The sequence below is a fragment of the Rattus rattus genome, chromosome 8 (genome assembly GCF_011064425.1).
Source record: "Rattus rattus isolate New Zealand chromosome 8, Rrattus_CSIRO_v1, whole genome shotgun sequence".
NCBI lineage: Eukaryota > Metazoa > Chordata > Mammalia > Rodentia > Muridae > Rattus > Rattus rattus.
The window spans coordinates 45,673,728-45,686,015 of record NC_046161.1 but is presented as its reverse complement, the minus strand read 5'-3'; positions in this window follow the sequence as shown (position 1 = coordinate 45,686,015).

The following is a 12,288-nucleotide window of genomic DNA, read 5'->3' as shown; positions in this document are numbered from 1 at the left end:
AACCAAATGCTCTCTATTTGGACTAAGAACTGTTCCACAGGACAGAATCTATGCCTGCACTGTAAACGAGTTAATAATTCATGTCTGGACAGGTCAAAAGCCCAACATGGAACTTCTTACCGCTGTTTAGCTAAACTGAAAAGAATTGAATTGTCGTCTTAATATCTTCTACCCATAAACAAACGCTACTCTCAGCCTTAATTAGAGAAGTCTATTTGCAGTGAATATAGAGACTCATAGTTGTCTAAGATGCCAAGGTAAGTGACAAATGAGGGTCCAGCCCTAAACAAGGCATTTCTACTACACCCTCTGAGGCTCGGGGAACATTGCAGAGAAGAGGAGGAGAAGAATTAAAGGCTGGAAGACAAGGAGAAGGGCCGAGACGTGTCATCCTCTGGGCACAACACAGCCATTGCAATCAGAATGGCCACAGTTACTGGGACTGGGCCTGCAGAAGACTTCCTATTGATAATCAGTCATGGATCAGGGAAAGGATTGTAGGGACCCACAATTTACTGATGAAATGTTGATTGAGGATTCTGTGAGAGGATCCTCCAACAAGACCACATCTCCTAATAGTGCCACTCCCAGGACCTATAGGTGCCATTTTCATTCAAACCATCACAATTGATAAATTATCATGTACTAATTAAGTTCACTGAGAAGCTGGATTTGGAAGTGAGGTTGGTTCCTTCCCCATTTCAGGCCCAAGTATGCTTGTCTCACAATGCTCTCTAAGGAACCTTGTCTTGGGATGGGTCGCCTACTGCTAACTCTGATAGGGAACAGAATAACAAATTATCACAAAAGTAAGACACTGTATCCTTGAGAACAGCTAGAAGGTAAACCACTTCCAACAGAGGTGTGATGGTTTGTATATGATCAGCTCATAGAGTGTCACTTTTAGAAGGTGTGGCTAGGTTGGAGTAGGTGTGTCACTATATGTGTGGGCTTTAAGACCCTCACCCTAGCTGCCTAGAAGTGAGTATTAGGCTAGCAGCCTTTAGATGAAGATGTAGAACTCTCTCAGCTCCTTCTATACCATGCCTGCCTGGATGCTGCAATGTTCCAGCCTTCATGATACTGGACTGAACCTCTGAACCTGTAAGTCAGCCCCAAATAAATGTTGTCCTTATAAGACTTGCCATGGCCATGGTGTCTGTTCACAGCAGTAAAACCTTAACTAAGATAAGAGATTATCATTGTTTATCCAATATAACAATGCCCATGGAGAGAAAAAGAGGTCAGAAGTTCAGCCATGGAAAAGTCATCCAAGGAGAAAAAGCTTAACTAGAAACCCCACACGACTTTTTCAACTTCCCTAGTCAGTTTATGTTTCATATTGTGAGCACCCAATTCAACGATGTAAGTTCTGTCTGCTGCTATTTGTACTTTATTTGGAAGCCCCATCCAAGGGGACGCCTGCTCTGTTAGAGACTCTCTTAGCTGGGAACTCCACCTGGCTGTCTTCACAGTGTTTCCCCAGTTAGTTTCTTTTTCTTTTTTTTTTTTTTTTTTTTTGGTTCTTTTTTTCGGAGCTGGGGACTGAACCCAGGGCCTTGCGCTTCCTAGGCAAGTGCTCTCCCCCTGAGCTAAATCCCCAACCCGCCCAGTTAGTTTCTTCTGGGTGTTTGCAACCCTCCCTGTCTATGATTAGCTTTCTACTGATAGCTATTCTTTGGGCTGGAATTCTCACTCAGGGGAAAACTGCTTTGCTGAGGACCCTTCTCTATCAAAAACTCTAGCTGACTGTCCATCTACAGCTTCCCCTGTCAATCTCTGCTGAATGTTTAGAGCAACACTTAATCTGCGCACCTACTTACCTATCTGTCTGTCTATCTACCTTTCTTTCTTTCTTTTTCTTTCTTTCCTCCTTTCATCTATCTTTCTTTCTTTCTATCTATCATCTTTTTTTTTTACTTTGGCTTACTTTATATTTAATAAACTCATTCAAAATCACCATGTGGCTTCTGTAGATAATAGACTGTACAGAACACAAGGTTTTTGTCATGGAGAAAAACAACCAGAGACACAAATGCACCCAGCTAAGCTTTCTGTCTGGACAGTTGCTACGACTCTTCCGGTAGGACCTCTGGCTCAACAACATTCCTTTCCACGCTGAAACAGCTAACAGATCTGGGGTCATGGAGATTCCTTATGGATAGACATACAGACATACACCCTGAGAGGGTGCCACATACATCAAGACCATTGTAGACAATCTTCTGCTCATTCATCAGATCCAAAAAGTTCCATATATTACTCACTCAGGGATCATGGTTTTGGTTTTCATGGGTGTTGTTGTTGTGCTGTTGTTGTTCTGATTTCTGTCATTATAGCCACTAATTGCAAAAGACATTGGGCCCCCAAAAAGACATATTTTGCATGTATCATCTAATCCATTTTGAGGTAATCCCTTCAGGATGGGTTTTAAGGATTGAAAGAGTTGAGCATAAGGATGTTATGCATGGGTTTTGGCACCAAATGTATGTGAACAGGGTGTATTACAGGAACTGCTGAGAAGACCACTCCATGGTATGGTTAAGGGGAAGGATTTTACTGTAGATAAGAGAAAAATATTGAGTCCACCAAATGGTATAAAACAAGTTTTGACTTGCTATCTCAATTACTGTGTAGCTCATGGTCATGGCCAGTTAGCCACCAGAGATAAGGTTTTGAGGATGCAAAGGAGTGAAAGAGTTGAATATTTACAACAGATCCTTGCCCTAGTAACCATTATAAATGTGTTTATTAAGTAATAAGATGCTTTCTGGGATCATGGAAGATGACCTTGTACATTTGTGCTGTCAGGAACCTCAGAAGAAGCAATAGAATGGAGACTGAAGAGTGCCTTGGCCTTTTATAGATCACTCAACTCCTGACCGTATCCCTAATCCCATCTTCTAAGAAAAAATAAGAGTCATCTCCAATATGAGACTCATGGTAGAGAGAAGAACTGTAAGGGCTTTGGGGGTCTTTGGGGAAGACAGAAAAAGGTCTTCTCCTAAAAGACCCCTGGGATGTACCAACTAGCACCCTTGGCCTCAGCTGTTAATACAGCTGGAGTTGGTTTCCATTGGGATTTCAGGATCTGTACCTTCCAGGAGGTAGGTCTACAATGTGCAAATTATTTATTCCCAGATTCTTCAGAAACTACCAAGCCAGGCAAGTTGGAAATTGCTGAACTGTTTAACTTGTCTATCCATCTACAAAACAAAAGTTGACATTGCAGGGTGATCCAGGGAATTCCTACAGTTTAAAAGCCAGTGAGAAGATAGTAACCACTTAAGGGGAATTGAGGGATGTCTTAGTTAGGGTTTTACTGCTGTGAATAGACATCATCACCAAAGCATCTCTTATAAGGACAACAATTTAATCAAAGTTCAGAAGTTCGGTTTATTATCACCAAGTTGGGAACATGGCAGCATCCAGGCAGGTATGGTGCAGGAGGAGCTCAGAGTTCCACATCTTCATCTGAAGGCTGCTAGCAGAATATGATTTCTAGGCAGCTAGGATGAGGGTCTTTTTTTTTTTTCTCGGAGCTGAGGACCGAACCCAGGGCCTTGCACTTGCTAGGCAAGCGCTCTACCACTGAGCTAAATCCCCAATCCCTAGGATGAGGGTCTTAAAGTCCACACCCACAGTGATACATCTAATCCAACATGGCCACACCTACTCCAACAGGGTTACACCTTCTAAATGTGTCACTTCTGGGCGGAGCATATACAAACCATCACAAGGGATTAGCTGGTTGTCCTTGCTCTGCAGAGTTTAGAAGCCAGTGTCTAACCTATGTTCTGAAGGGGTTGGTGAATTTCATATAGTTCATTCTTAGGGCTCACTAGAAAACCTCTTCCAAGGGCCTTGGGAATTCAATCATTTACTCTGACTGACCAAATGGTGGAAGAGGTTTTGGGAAGGTGGTCTTTGAACTAGACATTGGAGAGGAATCATCATGGAGTAACTCCATGTCAAAGACCCACAGGTGGGAAGTTATCTTAAGAACACCAAATAGTTGAAGTAAAGATTAGAAGGTTGAGCTTGGTGACAACCAAAGGCACCATATAGTTTTGTTAGGAAAAAATAAGGTAACAAAAATAGGAATATTTAATAGTTCATGTCTAGGCATCATAAAACTCAGCATCTGAACAAGAAAACAGAAATTAAACAAAAACTACTATTCAGTTCCCTAGCTAAACCCCCTTTCTGGAGGACACTGAACATTTAAGAGCAAGAGATGAGATTTATACAAATAAAAATTAAATTGTTAATTCATAAAAATCAGCACTCTTCCTATATACAAATGGCAGACGAAGAAAGACATCAGGGAAACGGCACCTTTCACAATAGCCTCAAATCAAATAAAGTAGAATATCTTGCGGTACCTCTAACCAATCAAGACTTGTACAACAACAACTTTAAATCTTTGAAGAAATTAAATAATATATCAGAAGATGTATTGATATAGTGAAAATGGCTATCCTACTGTGATGATTATTCCTGGTTGTCAACTTGACTACATTTGGAATGAATTACAATCCAGAAATGGAAGGCACACCTGTGATCTGGATCTTGAGGCTGGAAGACACAGACTTCTGACCCAGATCTTGACTTGGATATATTAAGGAGTAGTGGCCATAAAAAGCTTAGGCCCAGGCAATGTAGTACATGCCCTTAATCCCAGGAAACAGAGGCAAGCAGATCTCTGAGCTCAAAAGTTCCAGATCCAGGCAATGAGGGCACACACTTTTAATCTGGGCCATGCCTTCTGCTGGAGGCCTACATAAGGACATCAGAAAAAGGAATCATTCTTCTTCCCCTGCTTGGACTTACTTGCCAGCACATCCATTGGGACCTACTTCTTCAGGATTCCAGCTTATACAGAAGAGCAGCTGAAACAACTCCCTCATGGGACTGAGCAACTACTAGATTCTTGAACTTCCCATTCATAGCTGCCCATTGTTGGGCTAATCAGACTACAGATTGTAAGTCATTACAATAGATTCCGTTAAGATATAGAGACATTCCATAAGTTCTGTGACTACAGAACCCTAATACACATACCAAATGCAATCTACAGATTCAATGCAATACCCAACAAAATTCCAACATAATACTTCTCAGAAATTGAAAGAACAATTTTCAGCTTAATGTAGAAGCATAAGAAAATCTAGGATAGTTCAAACAGTCCTAAATAGTAAAAGATCCTGGAGGCAACTACAGTACTGCTATGTAGTAGTAGTAGTAGTAGTAGTAGTAGTAGTAGTAGTAGTAGTAGTAGTAGTAGTAGTAGAAGTATCATGATATTGCCACCAACCAACATGTTGGTCAATGGAATTAAATTCAAGTCTCAGTCTGATTGTTTATAAAGTATCCAGAAACACACACTGGGGGAAAAAAAGACAGCATCTTCAGCAAATGGTATTGTTCAAACTAAATGACTGCCTGTAGAAGAATCCAAAAAGATTTATACTTAACATCCTGGACAAAACTCAGCTCCACATATATCAAAGACCTCAACATAAGACAAAATGCATTGAATCTAATAGAATAGAAAGTACAAAACAGTCTTGAATTCATTCATACTTTCTGAACGGAAAACCAACAACACAGGCACTAAACACAACAATTAATAAATCAATCGAGCCTTATGAAACTGAAAGCAAAGGGAACCATCATTGAGACAAAAGAGCAGGCTGTAAAATGGGAAAATATTTTTAGCAACTACACATCTGATAGAGGGCTAATATCTAAAATATATAAAGAATTCAAGAACCTTGACATAAAAAACAATCTAATTAAAGAATGGTATATGGATCTAAACAAAGAATTCTCAAAGAGGAAACGCAAATGGCTTAGAAATACTTAAATAAATGTTCAACATTCTTAGTCATCAGGGAAATGCAAAACAAAACTACTTTGAGATTTTATCTTACACCGGTCTAAAAAGCCAAGATCAATAAAACAAATGACTGTTCATGCTGGTGAGGATATAGAGTATGGAGAACATTGATCCATTGCTGGTAGGAGTGTTGACTTGTACAACCTCTATGGAAATCAGTGTGGCAGTTCCTCAGGACACTGGGAATAGAACTACCTCAAGGTTCAGCTATACCACTCTTGAGCATATACCCAAAGGATGCTTCATCCTACTACAGAGACACTTGCTCAACCATGTTCATGGCTGCTCTATTCTTAAATAGCCAGAAATTAGAAACAGACTAGATGTCCATTGATGGATGAGTAGATTTTTAAAATGTGCTACATTTAACAATAGAGTATTACTCATCTGTTAAAAAATGAAATCATGAAATTCACAGGTAAACAGTTAGAGCTAAGAGAAATCATCCTGGATGAAGTAACCCAGACCCAGAAAGACAAATATGGTATGCATTTGCTTATATGTGGATGCTAATTCTTCAATAAGCAAGCTACAATCTATATATTGATAGAGACTAGGTAGAGAGTAAGGAAAGAGTGGAAAGAGATGAATCTCCCTAGGAAGGAGAAATAGAATAGTTAATTATAGATGGTTGGGGTGCAGAAACGGGAGGATCAAGTGGAGATGTGGAAGAAAAAGGAGTAAGGAAGGGACAGAGAAGGACAACTAAAGCTAGGGGCCATTTGAAGAGTCCCATGAAGTCCTAATACAGTAGAATCTTCCTAAATTATATACATAAATAAAAGTGTTCTACATGAAATCACCAGATAATGAGGGAGACAGAGTCCCAAGTGGATATCTCACATCACCAAATGAAGCCTTCAATTCTGGGAATGGGTTACATCTCATTAAATTGTTGGCCAAAGGGCTCTCATGAAAACCCCTTAACATTGTAAAGGTTGTTGGTCACTCTCCACTAACTGATGATAAGGCCCTATTGCTGAAGGCAATACCTACACTCCACAACTCATTGAACATAAAGAAGTCAAACCGGTGCCCTCCTAGAGCCTTTAAGTGTAAATTAAATGGTTATTATGTTCATATATATTAATTAACACTGGAAGTTAATACAATGGCAGTCATTCCTTAACCAGCTCTTTCCCAAATAACTACTCAGAGATCTTTTAATATTTCAAAGCTTCAGGCCTTAGCTGGGCAGACTCTCAACTACCTCATCTAAGTTAACACAACTGCCCAGCCCCATCCAACTACATGGCTAGGTATACCTTCCAGGCCTATGGAAGGTCATCCATCATGTCTCTTGGTGACCAGGCCCTCCCTCTTCCCAGAATTCCTTTCTCTTCCTCAGGAAGTCCCACCTTCTACTTCCTGCCCAGCTAGTTGGCCATCAGATATTTTTATTAAAACCAATCAGAGAATGCCTTAAGGAAGGACAGAAACACAATTTCACACAGCATACCCCAACATTCACACCTAATGGGCTAGTATTCATGTATTGAAAGGTATTCTGCATGCTACCATAGGACAAAGGCAAAATGCCAACCCAGTTACAAACCCTGTGATCTACACTGATGACCTTAGTGTGAAATATACAAAACTTGTGGGAGTAACCAACCAATATCTGATTGGACTTAAAACCCAGTCCATGAGGTAGAACTCATTCCCAACACTACCTGGTCGCCAAGAACCTGAGATCAGATAGGGCAGGGAACTAGGAGAAATCCAAATCCTACTGTTATATAAAGGAATGTGGCCATAAAATGACTCCTAACTATATTCTGCTATACCCTTGCTCAACCATCATAAGAAAAGCTTCCTACTGAAGTAGATGGGAACAAATACAGAGACTCACAACTGGGCAGTCCTAAATGGGATATCGCCATCAAACGCCTCCCCTGGGGGCTCAGGGACTACACAGAAAAGGGAAAAGGATTGTAAGAGACAAAGGGGATGGAGGACACCATGGAAACAAGGCCTTCTAAACACAGAGCCAGCATACATATAAACTCACAGAGATTGTATGGCCTGCACAGGTCTGTACCAAATGGAGTCCCAGTACTAAGAGGATAAGTGGCCACAAATATCTATCCCTAACCCAGAAGTTATGCCTACTTGATAGCCACTGGCAAATGAAAAATTAATTCTCCCTAGGTAAACAAACGACTCAAACACAAGGCCCCATGCCCAGCAGGAGGTGGCCAACACAAGAACAAACTCGGTCATTTTGGAGGTTCTCTGTCTCACAGTCTGTCAGGGTCTTTTGTTTTGTTTTTACTTCACAGGTCCTTTGCATAAATACTATGGCTTCCAGTTTTGTGTTTTTAAGGGACTCTTGTGTATGAATATGTGTGCCACACACATCTATCTGTGTTTCTCAGGCTTTTCCTATGACTTTTTTCTTGTTTGGCTCTTGGCTTTGTCCTATTCTTTGTTTGTTTGTTGTTTTATCATTATCTTCTAGATGCCTGTTTGTTTTCTATGTATTCAAAGTGTGTGTATTCAAGTGTGGAGGATCTTAGAAGAGTTGGGTGAAGGAAAATTGTAATAAGAACATATTACATAAAAAAAATATTTTCAATGAAAGAAAAGGTAAAATATAAAAACTCACTTGCTATTTTTATAACTGAGCTCCTGGGTCCAGCTGAAAGAAATGAGCCCAGGTGGACCCATAGCTTACCTACTTAGGACATAGAATCCCAGGTAAGCAACAAGGACAGGCTCCTCCAGGAAATGAGTCTGGAAGCAGTAGCTTTCTTCAGGATTACATGAGGAGAGCTGTGGAAGCATAGGGTAGGTAGCCAACAGCAGATCATTTTACCCATCTTTCCTCTAAGCCCAGGCATGTTATCCATGGCATAGCGAGGATGAGTTGCTAGTCTCTTCATGTGTATGTGATGACTCCTGGAATGAGCTCAGCAACTCCTCACTTCCTAACCCTAGCAAGGTCTCCAGACCCTCATGAACTACCCAGAAGCCCTTTCTCCTTAGCCTGGGAGTGGAGCTCTAATCACTTGTATCTTCAGATGAGTGACCACCTTCTACGCATCATGAACAACAAGAAAAATAAGAGTAAGTTAAACTTCAGGTTACTAGAGTGAAAGAAGTAATAAATGCCTGAGTGGAAATAAGTTAAACAGACTTTAAAAAAATAATAAAACCACAACAGGTGAGCGAACTAAGGACTTGTGCTTCAGAGAGACAAAAGCGACAAACTCTGAGACCAGAGAAAAAGGATAAAGAATACTAGAAATCACAAATGGACAGGGAGACATAAAACTCACACAACAGACACGTAAAATATCATTACAGATTGCCATACACTCCTATTTTTCTCATTTATATTTTTTAGAGAATTTTAAGTGAATACTGCATTTTCATCATTTCCCCCTTTCATGTCTACCCCCTCACTCCTTCTCAGAATTCATAACCTCTTCTTTAATTATTATTACACACACACACACACACTCACACACACACACACACACACACACACACACACACACACACACACGGGCTGACGATTGTGTATTAGATCAACACTTGGGGAGATGGTCCCCGGAGAAGACTGATTCTCCTTATTTCTGCAGTCACTAATCGCCAGTAGCTCACCATCCGGAGAAGGGTATGCCAACACTTTGGATAACTTAAAAGAAACTGTCAAATGTCTAGAAATGAATAAACAGAAAATCTAAGTAGATCAATCATCAATCGCAAAATGGAACCAGTAATACAAAATCTCCCAGGAGCATACAGCCTCATTATTGAGGTATATGTAAGGAACTAATACCAATTTTCTGTTATTCAACAAATAAAAGAAAATTCAGACCTGTGCAAGTCTTGTACAGAAAGAATGGGTGTGGATTTGGGTGGGTAATGAGGTGGGGAGACTCTGGAAGGAGTTTAGTTAGGGGAATTATGATCACAACACACTGTATGAAAAGTGTGTGTGTGTGTGTGTGTGTGTGTGTGTGTGTGTGTGTGTGTGTGTGTGTGTGTTTTCAAGATAGGGTTTCCTCTTTGCAGCCTTCGCTGTGGCTGCCCTGGAACTCATTCTGTAGGCCAGGCTGACCTTAAACTCAGAGATCTACCTGCCTCTGCCTCCTGAATGCCAATCAAAGGCATGTGCCACTACGACCCAGCAGAAAATCTATTTTTAATTTTAAAAGGGATAAAAAAAGGAAGCTGTGGTGGTTTGAATGAGAATCCTCCCACCACCCCCTGTAGGCTCATAAACTGGAGTACTTGGTCCTCAACTGGTCGGATTGTTTGGGAAGGATTAGGAGGTATGGTCATCATAGAAGAGGTTTGGCACTGGGGCTGAGCTTTGAGGTTTCAAAAGACTTGTGCTATTCCCAGTCACAGACATATATACACTGCACACATGTACACACATACTGAAAAGGGAAGTTTGGACATAAAATCTTCAAGTCAAGTGAACACCAGCAAACAATGGACACTCACCATCAATTTCAAAATAAAGCATTTTCATGGAACTAAGGGGAAGTAATTCTTCTTTTGCATTTTTATTGGATATTTTATGTATTTACATCTCAAATGTCGTCCCAGGAAAGGAATGGTTTTCCTTAATTACCTAGCATAGACAATGACACACTGTCTTTGTTTGGATAAAAATCCCATCCTATGGCATCGTTTTCAGTTACAGCATCCATTCAAAATACTAAAATCAAATGAAATTGACCCCTACACCACCTATACCATTAACAACACCACCTATACCATTGGTACATATAATGATAAATGGTTAAATGATAAATTTTTAATGGGTTGAATGAGTGAATAAAACCTCTCCCACGGTACCCAAAGTTGAAGAATTGACAAACAGGTTTAAGGACACCGGCTAATGGATGCTTCTCTCCAAACATGCAGAGAAAACATTTGGAACATTTGGGCCATATCCTGTGTCTATGTTTCACTAAAGAAGATGCTAGAACAATCAATTTACATGCACCCACATCAGTATTTAGGGACAGGTGACCGAGAGCCCTCCAAATTAACCCTGGTTCAACAGGGACTCACTGCAATTCTCGAAGATTAAGTAAACAATTAAAAAAAAGTTAGCTATGTTTTCTCATGTCAGAAACCGCCATGCTTGGTAATAGAGGCTGAGGAGATGACGCTGTCAGCCAGCACTGACTGTGCAAGGCTGAGAATCTCAGTCCAGATCCTCAGCACCCTGGGAATAAGCTGAATCAAGCTTCATCCACCTATAATCCTAGCACTGAAGAGGCAGAGACAAGAGGATTGCCGAAACTTTCTGGCCAATTCCTCTGGCTGAATCCATGAATTCCAGCGTCCCTGAGAAACTGTCACATAATAATAAAGTGGAAAGGAATTAAAGAAGACACTTGACATTGACCTTTGGCCTTCACAGGCACCTGAGCATACATACATACATATGGAAGAAGAGAAAGGGAGAGAGGGAGAGAAGGAGGGGGGAGAGAGAGAGAGACAGGGGAGAGGGGGAGAGAGAGAGAGAGAAGGAGAGAGGGGGAAGGGGTAGAGGGAACTTAAGTTCAAAATTCCACTTAAAGGTCAGTGCAGCCTGATATTCAAAACAATTGGTGCCACTCTGTTATAACAACTTTTGATTCTTTCTCCATAGTCAGCTTTTTCTGACCACACCCTTGTCTGCCCCTGGTGCCTTTTCACACTAAGGTGCATAGCTTCAGATGAGCATCCTGTAAAATACCAATCTGGCCTCGCTCTTTCCACAAATCCCTTCTGTTCCACGCACCACCGCCCCCACTAAGTTGTGCATAAATGTGCAGAAATAATGGTGCCAATTGTTGAAGTGATCCTGGTATGTGGAAATAGTTATACAGCAGAATAATGTGGACGCCTTACAACAATGACTCTAATAAAGATTGATGATGAAGGCAGTAGTCTCACAAACTAATTAAATGAATAAATACAGTTACTTTTTTTTTCAAGATCTCTAAAAGAGATCCCTTGGAAAGTTACTTGCTGCAAGGACGGTGGGCATGACTGCCTTCCCAGGTCTCTTCCCAGGTCTCTCTTTGTGTCCCATGTACAGGGTCCTGACTGACAGCTTCAAGGAGGCCTGTGGCAGAAGACCAGACACCAAGCATCAAGGGAAGTTACTCACGCAACATGGATATCAGGAAGAGCAGTAGGCCAACAAGATTCCCTCCTACTCTCCAGGCCCTCACTCCCCTGTCGAGCAAACCCAACAACCAATGCATATTTCACTGGGAAAATTGCCAGACAGACACAGTGGGGACAGCTTTTCCCTTCCAGTGCAACAGATCAGTTTGCAAGATCAGTACTACTGCAAGCTTCCTCCTCTTAACTAGACATTATCTGGCTCTACTGAGAGATAAGAGGGATTAACTAGATAAGAAATA